The sequence below is a fragment of the Haliaeetus albicilla genome, chromosome 2 (assembly GCF_947461875.1).
Source record: "Haliaeetus albicilla chromosome 2, bHalAlb1.1, whole genome shotgun sequence".
NCBI lineage: Eukaryota > Metazoa > Chordata > Aves > Accipitriformes > Accipitridae > Haliaeetus > Haliaeetus albicilla.
Window position 1 is genome coordinate 43,842,706 of NC_091484.1, and position 14,791 is coordinate 43,857,496.

A 14,791-nucleotide genomic window follows, 5' to 3' on the forward strand; every position below is an offset into this window, starting at 1 on the left:
GCAGGCTTTTTTGTGTATGTCGCCTGCAATATGTGACATTCTGTTGGATATGACTTTAAAGCAACTGTGTGCCCTGCTGCAAGTTAAACACTAGAACATAAACACCTACATTAAATCTGAAACAGACAATAAAATAAGAAAACACATTTCCATTTTCTGACTGACCTCAATCTTCGAATGAGGACCCCTGCATGTTACATTAGCAGGCTGGGCTCCATTACACTGCCGCACGCTCTGCTCAACCTACTGAAATATTGATTTTTTTTCAGAGCATACACACTGTAAAATCAATATTCCCGTACACGCAGACGAGTGGCAACGGCATAGCTGAGGCCAACTCCGTGGCCTGTGCTGAGGGAGCAGGGATAGAGGGGGAACGAGAAGATGGGAAATAACACTACACATGGACAACTGCAGCGGAACGGAACGGGGCTGAAGACTGAACTGCACGGTGAAGGTGCAGACAAGGAGGGAGGAACGCGCTTCATAAACGGAACGGAAAGGCTCAGGAGAGACTTGCCATTTCAGGTTCTGCAGACAAAGGAGCTGAAGGAGACAAAATTTAAGTATTCAGAGGTAAGAGATTCTTCTGAGGTTCTCCTTCCCCAAACACTACATTTTTAAGTCAGACGGTTTAAATAAAAAAACCCAGCCTATATAAACTAAAAAAAACCATTTCACAGCCTTTTTCAGTTTATTTCCCTTTCAGGTACCGAAACGACAGCCACAGGTTTGGATTAACGGGTATCGCCGCGACCCTGCAACGCCGAGGGCCGTGTGCGTGCGTGTGTGCGTGCGTGTGCTGGAGTTCCCCTGCCCGACGTCACGGCAGGACGGGGCCTGCACGCCTCCTCCGGTGAGGAACGCCCGCAGGCCTGGGTACAGCTGGTGCGGGCGAGTGGTTCCTGGGGCACTACCGCGTGCCTCACCTTCGCAGCTGCGGCCTACGTGACCCCAAACGTAATCCTAGATCAGTCCTCCAAACTGTTAACCGCGTTGGCAGGTTGCGCTGAGCCTAGTGAACAAGCCGATCAGCGAGATAGGTTTAATGGCTTTGATTCCGCGCAAGAGCGAAAAACAACTGCTGGAATTACTATTTTCAAATCTTTATTTAGCCCATTTTGCACTACAGCGTACTCTGAGATCCACACAGAGCGAGCAAAGTCTCGACACCTTCTCCAGAGAGCAGAGAACCCCCACCTCACACAACAGGTCCCCCTTGGCTTTTCCCACAGGGTGCGAGAACGCACTTTTCAGTCAAAGTCGTCCCATTCTTCCAGGAGTCCTTCAAATTCGACGTGGCAACCAGAAACCCGCCCGAGATCTTCTCCTGCGGACACCCGCCCCGACCCAGGGCGCTGTCTCGGGGGCACACCGGGCCCCCTGAAGGGGTTTTGGGAGCGGCGTACCCCAGCAGGCAGGGCTCGCTCCCCGCAGCTCCGGCAGCGCTCGGGGCCAGCGCCTCCACCTCCACGTTACACCCAGTTCCTCCTCCGCGGGGGCTCCGGGCGGCGTGCCGGCAGCCGCGGGCTCGCAGGTGCCGCCGAGGACGGGGCTCAGCACCTCCGGGCGAGGGCAGGACCCGGCCTCCGCGCCTCCGCCGCCGCGGCAGCGTAGCTTCGCCCTCCCCGCCCGAGGCTGCGAGCCGGCCGGGGCGGTAAAGCCGCAAGCGGCGAGGCGCACCGAGAACCGGCGCCGCGTCCACACCCCCACCGGGGCCGCGGGCCCCTCCCTCCCTCCCTCCCCTCGGCGGCGCGGCGGGCGGCGCCTGCCTGAGGCCGAGGCGAGGCGAGGCGAGCCGGGGGGCGGCGAGGAGCCGCCGGGGCGCCGCCGCCCCCTCCCCCGCGCCCGCGCCGGCCGCTCTGCCCCCTCAGCGCCCCCCTCCCCCCGCCGCCGCCAACGGCCGCCGCCAACGGCCACCGGGGCCCCGCGGCGCGGCGCGGCCACGCCCCTTGGGGAAGGGTGGGCGTGGCGGGCGGCGGGGCGGGGCCGCCTGCCAGGCGGCTTGGCGCGGAGCGGCGACAGCAGCCGTGACCTCCGACCCCGCCCGCCGCCGGCCAATAAGAGCGCGGCTCGTCCCCGAACCCAAAATTTCCACGTCGGCAAAAGTCAAGATGGAGCGGCGCGGCGCGCGGCGCGGCGGGGCGGGCGCAACCGGCCGCCGCCGCCCGACGGGACGCGGCCAGACGAGACGAGGCCGCCGCCGCCGCGGGGGGCGCCGGGGGGTGCGGGCGGCCCGGGGCGGACCTGTTGCGCTCGGTGGCGGGGGCCGAGGGGAAGGGCTCGGCGGGGCGGGGGGGGCGGCCGCTCGGGCGCCTTCCGCGAGGGGCTGCGGGGCGGCGGGGGGGATGCCGGCCGGGGCCGGGGCCGCCTCAGGGCCGCGGCGACGGGGCTGTCAGCGGGAGCCGGCAGCTGCCGCCGGTAGCTGCCGCCGGTTTGCATCGGCAGCGCTCCGGGCAGCCGCTCGGCCGTGACTTGCGCGGGGCGGCCCGTTAGCTCCGGGTGCTGGTTTGGGGGGGGGGTGGTGGTGGTGTTATTTAAAAAAACCGTTTTCGTCTCCTTCCACCCCTTCCCCGGGCCAGCCGGTCTTCCGCCGAGCCGCGGGGGGGGGGGAGGAGGAGGAGGGGGCTCCCTTCCCCACCTCTAACCGTGTGCGCCTTCCCTTCCCAGGCAGGGAAACTTGGGCGGGCGGGCGGCCCCGGTGCCGGTACCGGAGGAGGATTGGAGCCTCCGGAAGCAAAGTTCTGTGACACTCCGACTCTGGGTACGATAGCAGTCAGTGCACTACAGAACTTTGTCTCCGGCGGCGGCGGCGGCCCCGGGAGCCTCAGGTGGACACGTCACTGCGGGCTGCCCCGCCGGGACGGCGAGCCCGGGCCCCGCCGGGCACCGAAACCTGCGCTGCAGCCTCGGAATAAAGTCTTTGCTGTCGTGGCCTCCCGCTCTGAAGTTTCGTTGGGTTGTTGGGGTTTGGGGTTTTGGTTTGTTTTTTTTTTTTCTTCTTTTTCTTCTTTTCCAGGGTAAAAATAGTGCCACATCTGGGTACCCGAGGGTTATTTCGGTGCAGTCAGGCCAGCCTGGCTGTCGGCATAAATGCGAAACTAACTGGTGCTCGGTGCAGCTGAATCGGTGGTGGGTATGTGAATGTGCTCGACGCTGCTGCTAATTGTGCTTTGTTTAAGTGCCTAAGAGAATAGTAGCTTAACTGGGGACTGGAGCTGGATAAAAGACTTTGTGCTCTTAGCAAAAACCGGTGCTATAGAGCCCTATGGTAACGCAATGCAGTAAGCGTGCTAATTCAATGTTTAGGCCTCGCCTTGTGGCATTGAGCTGTTTTCCTCTTTAGGAACCCCAAACCCCCAACTTCTGTTGAGTGGTAGCTGTGGCTTAGATTCAAGCCTCTGCATCTTCAAAAATGACAAGGTATGTTGTAAGCCAGTACTGCAAGGCTTCATCCTCACTGGTGCGGGGGGGAGGCTCTGGAAGGATACGCAACACCTGTATTAATGCAGTTGCAAGGTTTTATAATGTAACCTTATTTGACGCATGCACCGTACTCAACATGGGCAATGGCTTTAAGGGCTGAGAAGGGAAGGGCCGAACTCAACTTCTTGTTTCAGTTTAAGTTGGAGTCTGGCAACAGTACAATAGCCGGCCCGGCTCTCTAGAAATTTTGCAGAGCTTCATGATGTGTAAACTAAGCTGTCAAGTTCTTGTGAGGTGGACGTAATCAGCTGATCAGCTTTCATCATAATGAGAGTAACATGAAAACCAGGAACTGCTAGAGGTCAGGTGGAGTAAGGTATGGCGATTTATTTAAAATTAAAAATCAGTATGCGCTGTAGAGTTTCTTAGCAAGTAAGTCTTTCACAGCAGCTGCATTGTATGGCAGATACACTGCTTTTATATGTATACACATAAATACGTGTGTGTGTGTATACACGTATATGTTAGAGGTCTCCTGTTAGCTTTTTGTAGTTAATGATCCCCTTTGGACTCACTAGAAACCTAAATCAACTTTTCCTTTCTGCCAATCTGAATGTGGAAGGTACAGCAAGATTATACAGTTCATGGAATTGGGCTGGAAACTGAAATGCTATTCTAAGTACATGCTTTTTAGCTCAAATGGTTTAATCAAAGGGTAGGTAAAGTGAGGAGCACTTACTGTATGGCAGCCCATGTGACCAGCTAGGGCTATATTTGGATGCTGGAGGTTTAAGGAATCCTTTTTGCTAACCATTTTTGGCCAATTGCCTGCTGCTTTATGTTGTGCAGTGTGATGTCTGCTAAAAAGGACTTGGAAGTCTGGTGTCTGCAACTGTTTAATCAGTGGAGTTACAGGGAAACACCTTGTACTGTCAGGGCTAAAGTCCCACTGTATTTAATTTAGGGGTGGTTCCTGCCTAGCAGGATATGTAGTGCAAATTGGAGTTTCCAATTTTTGTACTAAATAGCCTTTTGTGGAGTGGGAGGGGGTGGGGGGGGGCAGTAGGTCTTATGAAGGCTTCTTAGATACTCAGATTTGGTGGTTAAAACTCCATATAGATTATTTCAGTTCTGGAAACCCACAGACTGGAGCATATGCTTACTCTTTCGGGGTGAGCATAACATGTTTAGATCTTAGCTTATGTCAGTATAAATTCAGCCCAGAATAGAGGGGTGGGATCCTGAAGTCTCTTGCACTGGCCTGGATGTGATGGCAAATAGCAAACCTGAGTCCAGCTGTGTTGGGAATGAAGAGTTCCTCCACTTTCTCTCAATGTGTTTCAGCTGGAGCCAATTTTCAGCCTCCTTTAGTTCCCCGGTGGTCAAGCTGGCCAGCTGTGAAGGCAAGGTGACTAGTGCTTGGCCTCCTGGTAGCCCTCACTTTTCATTGCCACGTGTCTGCAGCATGTTGTACCTCCTGTCCTACAAGTAATACTTGAATAGTGACCTTCTGGTGACACGTCTGCTTTGATACAGGAAATCATGTGGCCTTCAGGTGGGCCTAGAAAGGAGCTCAGTGCTTTCAATTTTGTTCTTTATTCTTGCACTGAAATGTATGTGATCTGATAGTCCCCTGGCATTTGAACTTTCTCACTTCCTTGCAGTGCAAGTCTTCTGAAAGCAAGCTTGAGGTGTGTAGTGCTGCTTGGTGCCTTGAATGGGAGTTGAAGAGTTTTGAGTAACCTTTTAAGAGTAGTGCTTGATTAAGATGATGCAGGAATTGGAAACAGAAAAAGAACTGGTGATACTGTTTAAAATAAAGTCTGAATGCCAGGCTGTATAACTGCATTGATACAACTTATTTTCCAGTGACTTCTTGGCATCTTCTGCTTCTCTGTTAGGCATTACATCACTGGAGACATACTCTAAACTGCTTTATTTTATTGGTGCTTTTTGACACTTTAGAGTGTCTATTCCAATTACGGTCCTTTCCTCATTGAAAGAGTGGCAAATGAGTGCGCTGAGTAAATTACATGAATTTCCAAAATGGTACCGGTCTGTTATTTGAAGGGGCAGAGGCAAAGGAAATGATACCCACCTATTTATTGTTCTGCAAGCTGGAGAACAGGAAAGGAGTTTGCTGTCAAATACTTGAAAGTTGAGGCTGAATGCATCTGACTGTGGCCCAGACTCCCTGTGTGTATTGATCCAGCTGTACATACATGCCTGAACTCCGTACATAGGTGCTGAAGTTTGACTTCAGAATTCGAAGAGAGGCATTTTAGAAGCATAAAAGCTGTTACTGCATGCATGTTTGGCTTTTCCAGGTCAGGATCTCCATACACTCCGAAGATTTAGTTATGCCTTGCGCTGCTGGGAGTGACAATGAGGCAGTGTGCATGTTAAATGGCAACCACTTCAGTTTGCTTTGTGATGGGAGAATAATGAAGAGCACAGGGAATAGAGAGTAAAGGCAAGCTGCACAGCCAGTAGCTGGTTAGTCTCAGGATGCCACTGGACCTGATAGAGTTGAGGAATGTGCTTACTTTAGCTTCCAGAGATGTGATTTTGAGCTGGTGAAGTTTTAAGCAAAAATCTAATTCTTGTACCTGTAATCTAAAAATGCTGTCCAAAGACAAAACCAATGAGGTTTTTCCTGTGTGTTTGCATAGAACTAACTTGTACTGTTTTCTAGAAACAGAAGGAGACTTGCTGACTTCTAGCAACTGTGTGATAAACAATTTATAAATAGACCATAGAGTCCAATGAAACACAAATAAAGTATTGGAAGTCATGAGCTGACTCCAAAAAACGCTGGAATATTTATATTTATCTGCTGCCTGGGCAGCTATGTTCAAGAAACTTCTCAGAATCCATGTAGTCTGAAGTGCCCTGAAAGCCCACCCAGAGCAGCAGGTTTTGGAGTCTCTTTTATTGGGCTTTTGGTGGTAGCAATGTTCTTCCCTGCTGTGCCAAGATTTAGAGAATAGAAATATTTTGCAGGATACTGAAGTTACCAACACAAGACCGTGTCTGCCTGTCAGCTGCAGAATGGGAAGTAGAATTGCAGCAGTTGAGGTAGGTCAATGGCACAGTACGGTGAAGGATTTGCCTTGTAGTTGGAGCTGGAGGAAGTGAACCTCATCCTGGTAGAACCAGGCATTGAGCAAAGAGTAAGTGGAAACTGGAACTGCTAAGCAATCCCAAGTTTATTTTCTATTTTATTCTGGGAGGGAAGAGGAAGTTACAAAAGCTTGGCAAATGCCATTGAAATAAGGCTAGTTTCTTGTTTTGTGTAACAGACGGGCTAGGAACTCAGCCATGTGTCAGTTGTGCTTACTGTGTCCTAGCAATAAGCTTTGCTATGACCAGGTTTTGTTTTTCAGAATACTGGTGCTAATGCTATTGGAAATGGCTCGGCGCAGTTGAACCTATATTTAAGATATTAGAGGTGTTATACTGAAACCTCATCCTAATTAACTGCAGAACAAGGGAACTGAAACTTGGCTTCGTACAGCCAACACAACAGTAATTACTTACTGAATTATAAGCTTTCTGAAATGAGCGTACAAAGTCCTGAGCTCTATGAAAAAAACAGCATTAGACTATTGATGAATGATTGCCTCTTTGTTTTGAGTTCAGTTGGGCTGTGAGGCAATACTGCCTTTTTGTGTAATGGCAGTTTTTACCCTGTCTGATGGTTCTCACTGCTTGAGTTTTGGAAACTACATTCTTGCACCAACACCTGGTCTCTTGCAGAGCTCCTGTGAATGTTTTTCAGCTGTAGTAAGAGGATGCATTGCTGCTTTTAATAGAAGTAAGTCTCAATACTGAATGTTAATCCCCTTGTGCAGTAAAATCCTTAAATGTGTTTTGTAGTAATTTGTGGGAGCACTAGTTGTGGGAACATTGTCAATGGTACAAGAGACTCAAAACGATGAGCAACAGTATTTAAGTTGCGTGAGTAGTCCTATTTAGGCAAGCCAAAGGTGTTTAATACTCTGCATTTTGGCAGCTGAGTGACTTCAGAGGTGTCTAAATTCATACATAGGCAGTAAGCTCAGTCTCAGTGAGTGCTGTTGCTTTTGCTGTACTGAGCCCCAGCTCCCATTAGTATGTCCCAAAGTTGTCAGTGTCTAGAACAGTTCCCTCAGGTGCTGCTTCCTCGGAAGAGGCAGGGAAAGGATGGTCTTAGTTTAGGGAAATGTACGTAGAGGCAGCAGTCAGCTCTCCTTCAGTTTCTTTGTTCATGAACTGAAACATAGGATGCTCTATCTGAACATCAGGAAACACGTACTCTGAGAGCGACCAAGTACTGGTTCAGGTTACCCAGGGAGGTTGTGGACTCTCCATCCTTGGAGATATTAAAAAAACATCTGGATGGGCAACTGGCTCTAGGTGGCCCTGCTTGACCAGGGGGGTTGGACCAGATGACCTCTGGAGATCCCTTCCAACCTCAACAATTCTGTGTGATTCTTTTCCTAACTTTATACCCAGAAAACAATTTTACCTTTCCTGCTGTCTTCTCCCCATCCCAGGTTCTTCCATTGATGCTTATTGTTACATGAATAATCCTTTCATTTATAAAGCAGAGGGGGAGAAGGGTTACAGAAGATCAATACTACTCTGAATAAATGTAATGTAAAGCACATAGTGATCAGCTTTTGACTTGTGTTAATTAGCTTGAGCTGAGGCTTGAGTGTATAAAACAAAAGTTGAATCCCATTGGAAGAGGTGTGTTCTTGCTTTAACCTTCATAAGTAGTCAAGTACAGGGTTAAATCTGTGTTTAATGCAGAGGAATTCTTGCTTTCCTGGGTGACTGGCAATCTCTTACAAGTAGTGGGTTTTGCTCTTCAGTCATGGCTGGGCCTGAGAGAGGAAGCAACTGAAGCTCATAGATTTCTTCTGCCTAAGACTTTCCCAGTGCATAGACTGGCAAAATATTCCTAGTGTGATTGCAGTTCTTAGCCAAACCACACCAGTGCAGGTGAGACTTGCTCCTTGCCCTCTTGCCCCTTCACCAGGGGAAATCGGCTGTGCTGAGGTGGGGAGAGTCGTGGCAGGGCATGGCAAATCACACTTCCCTATAGGAGGGAAGGACCTTACCAGGGCAGAAGCGTTGATGAGGTGAGGATTTGCCGCAGTTGAAGGTGAAATGAGTTGTTGGTGTTTTCTTCTTGCCAAGGAGCATCAGGCAGGCATGAAGACTCCAAATAATGGTAAGGAATATCTGCTTGGCTGCGCTGACTGCTTTCCAAGGTCAGTCATGTTTAGTCTTCTGGGAGTTGTGTCGCTATATTCCCCACGTAGCCATTAAGGCAAGAAACTGATAGTGTGGAGCAAGCCTTGGAGAAAAGGTGCATTTCATGCTAGTTGTTAAAGGTAAACTCTTACAGTCCTTGCCTTGAAGAGCAAACATGCTGGAGAGTATTTGCTTTGCTGCTGTGTAACATACTGCACTCTCCTGCAGGTGTGGCTTGAGGGACCAGGAGGAAGAAGGAGACATAGATAGAGCTGGGGAGAGAAGCAGAAAGGGGGAGAGGAGAAGGCAGAGGGTGGTGGGTGGAAGAGGTCATGCAAGTTGCCAGAGGAGCAAGATTTAGGTTCTGCTGTGAACTTTGATGTCCATGTGATCGCGATTTGGTAAGCACTTTCTGAGATCTTAAACTGCCAGACTGTACATTGACCAAACCAATTCCAGAGCCTTATGTACAATTACACTGTGTGAAAGGAGCCTGTGCATCTTGAGACACTGTCGTAAGCACCTGAAACATAATGTTCATAACATACTATAGCTATGCAATGTGGCCTTTTAATATATGCCGTGCATTAATTTGAAAATAAAAGTGGACTTCAAGTTCTGGATTATTTGGGCTTTTATCATACCATATAAATCCATTATTTCAAATATGGCTAACTAAGCTAAACCAATGAGGACACACAGTACTCAAATCATTGTTGGCAAACAAACTATAATTAACTATATACTTCAGAGATAGAGAGGAGATGCTGCAGAGCACTGCCAAGGAAGGGGAGCTGTGCTTAACCCTTCCACAGTAAACAGTCAATATCAATAAAGTCCTAAAGAAGGAGGGAAGGCTCACAGGTCCTCCAAGGTAAAAATTGCAGACAACAGCATCTTAAGTGACGGAGGAAATACATGGATGATGGCAACTTTGATTTCCATCCTGATGTGTTCTCAGCCAGCCAAATCTGAGCAGAACTGAAAAGCAGGGAATAGCACATGGAGACAAAGCTTGGTGGTCAAGGAGAGCTGCCCTTGCCATGGATCACTCCTGGAAGAGAAGAGAAAGCAGGCTCAAGCCTGCAGGAGGCTAATTCTCTCATAAAAGGCTTTTTCAAAAATATTTTGAAATAACCTGTTCAACTTGGGCTCAGTTGTGGGTTTATGTATAGGCTGGTCTGTTGAAATACTAATTTTGTAGTTTCATTAAGCACAATGCTTTCCATGTGGGTTTGATTAAGCATCAAGAATAAAAATACAATGAAAATTTAATCCTGTATTTAAAAGATTTCATTATTCAAATTGTGTGTTCTTGGCTTAAGGTTAAGCATCCAGTTCTGGATTACATTGTTGTTCAATATGGTTCACTTGTCTGAACCATATTGTTTAAATTTTGGCGTGAAATTTAGTTGTAATTGGGATCAAGCAAACAAATGGGAAGACATAAAGGCAAACCTTACTGGGTGCATGTAAATGAAGCAAGGGCATGGGCAATGTAGCTCAGAGCCTAGGCTTATAGCATTTGTTGCTGAGATACTCTTCAGCATTATATGGACCACTTGCTGTGTACAGTCAGCTGCAGCATGAAGGCTAGTGAAAGCATGGAAAGCTTGTATTGCAGACCCATATTGATCTTGGTATCGATGCTTTGACATATTTTGCTTAAATGTTAAAATCAGCAGCTTATTTTTAGGGTAATGTTAAAATGCTAAGCTTTATATAACCACATTAAGTTCAATTCTGATGTATGAAGGCAAACATGCTGGTGTCAGTCACTGTTTTAGTGTGTAGGACAATAAGCAGTAGGGGTATTGCAAGCTATGTAAAGCTTTCAACAAAATGTTGTCACTTAGTCACATTCAAAGTTATCGAATGTGAAAAGAAACCTAATCAAATACTTTGGACTTCAAATGGATTTTGTAGTCTCCAGACTGAAATTATTCCCCTGCACTAAGAATAAAAGGCATTTGTGAGAGGAGTTGCTGTTGGATCATACTTTGGCAAATTGATGCTATTTACATATGCTTTTTTAAGTAAGATTTGATTATACCACGTCACAATGGAGTGGTTGCATGCAGGGGAGGAGGGATACCTGTGTGTAACACTGGGCAGAGGATGGCAGTGCTGCCAGCTTGGGGAATTCCTTGTGAGCAATGAGCACTTGCAGCAAAAGATCCATCTGGTCCAGGACGGTGTATTCCCTCGAGGAAAAGGGACAAAAATACCTGAGGAACAATTGAGGGATGTTTTCACAAGCACAGGGAAACTTCATGACTTGCACTGCTTAGAAAGAGTAAAGTAGTTGGGAAGTAAGTAAGTTTAGTACTGTGAATCACTGCATAAGTGGGGAAACCCAAAAAGAGTGGATTTGCCATCTAGTCACTGGAGTCTTTTTTTTAAATTATGAAACATTTTCCACAAATACGGAGTAAAAGTTAAATATATAAGAACAGACATGTAAAGGATGTGCTGTGGAGAAAGGTATGCAGCTAAACGTTTTCCATGTGTGCATCCAACATAACTGGTATGTCTGTGTGGCCCAGTCTAGTAGCTTTTGTCAGGGTAAGGGGCTATGACACTGTTGCACGAGTATCCTAAGTGATAGAACTGGGTGACAACAGGAGATGAGTAGAGGCTCTGAGCAGCTTTGGAAATAACTGCTAGATAAAAAGTAAAGGGTATTAGGGTTTTGTTCAAGCAAAACAAGTGGGTGAGGAGCCAGGGTGGTGTGGAGGCAGGGAGGTGTGATGGTTGGGGATCTGGCATGCAGGGAGGCGGTGCAAAGCCTCTGAGAACAGAGGAGTATGTGAGGAAGTTTGTGTCTGACGTGGCTGTTTGAATCATCAATTGCCAAGCAAGACTGTGAAGATGCCAAGTATTTGTGGGATTCAGCTGTTAATAAAGAGTGTGAGGAGCTGAAGGCATTCGTTAACGAAGACACGATTAAGGCAAGTGATGGTGGAAAGCAAATACACATCCCAGCCAAAGGTGCTGGGCAGTTCTTTGTGAGAAAACTGTCAAAATTGGAGCCTGGTGGTTTAGGTGGTAACAGGAACAAAGTGCTGATATATTCAAACGGAAAAGCAGCTTTGGCTTTAATTCATAGGTGCAAAAAGTTTCGTGCCTATTCATGAACCAACATTATCTGAAGCCTAGTGTAACTCATTCTTCGTGCTCACCCAAATGAACTGGGAAATACTACTTCTTAAATTGACACATACATGATAAGCAGGTTGAATATAAACAGATTTAGTGTTGCAAATGTACTCTCTAGGGTGTTTAACACAAGTGCGGTGGAGCAAGATCTGGACCTAAATTACATGTCTACCTGTTCCCTCTCAGACAGCAAAACCTACCTTTTTTGCAGGGGGGACACGGTGTAGACGGTGAGCTGGGCTGCAGCTCCGGAGCAGGTCTTTAGGAGACAAATAAGGCTGCCAGTGACAGGATGCATTGGTAGCGCACTTCTTGCCCACGGCACTTCAAGCGGAGGAGTCTTTGGACTTGTTGGGATTTCCTTCAAAGCCATTACAATGACAATCCCCACAGTATTATAGAGGAGTACTCAAAGAGTGAGGAAAGTCATTTAGGGACCGACAAACCTAAGGAAGGCCAGAGATGGTTTGTATTGACTTAAAATGAACAAATAAGTTATTGCACAAGCTGAAAATGCAGGTGAGTTTCCACACTTGATCTGTGTCCAAGCCTTCCGCTGACGACATGGACAGTCCATTGTGTGTTGACAGTCATGCATAGTCTTAAACGTTTATGTAGGCTCATAGTTAACATGATCCAGCCTTCTCTTGATAGAACTTGTTTGATGTTTTTATTCCTGCTCTTTACTGGAGTGCCAGACCTATTCCTGCAGTGGGCCTCCCTTTTAAAGGTACTGCTCCTCTCACTTTGCTGAAGCACTGATGTTCAACGTGCCTACAGGAACTAGCTATTGGTTTTTGGAGCTGGTGACTGGGCAATGTCTATGCCTAGGAAAAAGGCATCTTTGAAGGCATTTGAATTTGCACGAGGAACTGCAAAACTAGTGATGTGCATCTTGTTAAACATTGCAAGCAAAGATGCAGCTGTTAATGTTGTAGCCTGTTTAAAGTTGTTAAAGTTTTTTGCTTTTCAACAGTCATGGTCCCCATTCAACAATGCAGAAGTTTCAAACGTGACCCATTTTAATGTGAACATCAAAGAAAAAAATAGAGCAGGCACCACAGGGGTTAAGGTGCTTACTAGCTGGAAAAGAAAGGAATGGTAACAGGTAGCAGCCAAATGCAAAATGACTGGTTTTGGCCTGCAGCAGTTTGGCAGGGGCAAATTTAAAAGGCAGGTTGGAAAGGCTCTCTGCTGAATAGCTGCAGTAATAAGGCAATCCTGAGCATGGCCATGGGCAAGATCTGCACCCATAATCCTATCAGTTTGTGGGTTTCTCTGTCATATTGTCCCTAATGAATAAATCCCTCGATATGCCAGAGATGTTTATCACTGGTTCATCTCATAATTTTCTTAGCATTGCTTCTCAGAATTATTTTATGGGAGAACAAAACCAAAATCCAGCTTCTATTTTCACTTCGGCACTTTCAAAACAAAAAGATATCTGCAATGTATTGCAAGTCTTCAGTTACTCAAAAACAGTCCTCCCTGTGTTTGTTTAATTCCTTATTCTTAGGTTTAAATCAGTACAGCTCTGCCAACAAGAGATGTATTGATGAGTTATTTTGTAAAGAGAAGACTCAAACTTGTTTGTCTTCCTCAAGGAGATACTAGACTACAAATGGATTATGAAGCATTACTTAAGTCATTACTAACTGCAGCCGCACAAAAGAGGAACAATAAAATCTCGGATTCCCTGTGTAGATTTGAACTGTGCAATCACAGAAGTTTCTTAATGGCAGAGTTGCACAGAAGACAAAAAAAAACCAGCATAGATGATGCCGCTTGAAAACAGAATACTCAATTAGAAAGGTTTTGCTGACATGATATATATTCATGTCCTTGCCCCCCTCCTTTTTTTTTTTTTTTTTAATTGAAAATTGCCTTAAAACCTAAGCTGGATAGAAATCTGTACCTGAGTTTCTAGGTTTAAAAATAAAACAACAACCCTATCATTTAAATTCTTTCATAGAAGGCTTTGTTCACTTTTGAAAGCTGCTAAACAAAAAAAAGGAAAAAAAAAACCACTTTGTATTCCAAAATAAACAATTCTTCACCTTTAAATACAGAGCTCCTCAGCTTTAGTTATTTGTAGTATAAGCATTATTCATCTGAGCTCATGCACTAGAATATTTATAACTAAGAGCAGGAGAAGTGAAAGACATCGGACATAGAGAAAAATTTCCTTCCTTGGTGCTAGGAGAAATCCGGCTGCTTCTGTTCATTAGTGAAGGTTGCGCAGCAATACTCTGCAATAAATGACACTGTGGCAGCTTGATGGTTGGTTTTGTATGAGGTATGAAGGCCGACCCTGGAAAACCAGTGTTCGTGTGCAATGCCAGTCGGTCGACAAAACTGATCCCAGTGCAGAAGCAAACCGCCTTTCGAATCGCTTTTGCTTCCGAGGCAGCTCAAACCAGAAGTGAGTGAACGATGTTACCGTATCAAGGCCCTTGCTCACAAGTCCAAACACTGTGTGCACCTTCGAAAACTAATTCTGCCCCAGTGCTGCCAATGCGCAGCATCCCGTTTGGAGCTGACTGTCATCCTAACGAGCAGGGGAGGAACAACAGCAAACAGTGGCCAGTGTATTTCCAAAACTGAACCAGAAAATGAGAAAAATGTTTCATCCTCAAAAGCTCTAAATAGATGTAGTAACAGAATCCTACTTTGGGGAGGGTTTGTTTATTTTTTTGCCTTAAAATAATAATAAAGACTGATGAACAGAATAAACTGTTTGAAAAAAGGAGGTCAGCTGAAGCTCAAACCTCTGAAGACGATTCCCAGGACTGGATAGTTGTTACCGTTAATTCTATTAATCTGCTCTGTAACTTCTTGTGTCATTCATTTTTCAGTTCTTTCATTGTTGGGTATCTGTTGAACAGAGAAAAATCCAGTCCCTGCTGGCAAATGACGACAACAACAACTCTAGAGGACTCACAGGCAGTACCATAGTCCTGCA

At 46.8% G+C, this 14,791-nt stretch overlaps 1 long non-coding RNA gene across 1 annotated transcript; it reads left to right on the forward strand.

Annotated features, from left to right (window-relative positions):
- The first annotated feature begins 2,358 nt into the window (after window positions 1–2,358).
- On the forward strand, window positions 2,359–10,651 carry LOC138682385 (uncharacterized). The gene is made up of 2 exons (XR_011322496.1): window positions 2,359–3,136; window positions 3,347–10,651. It is a non-coding gene; the product is annotated as an uncharacterized lncRNA (long non-coding RNA).
- The last annotated feature ends 4,140 nt before the right edge of the window (window positions 10,652–14,791 follow it).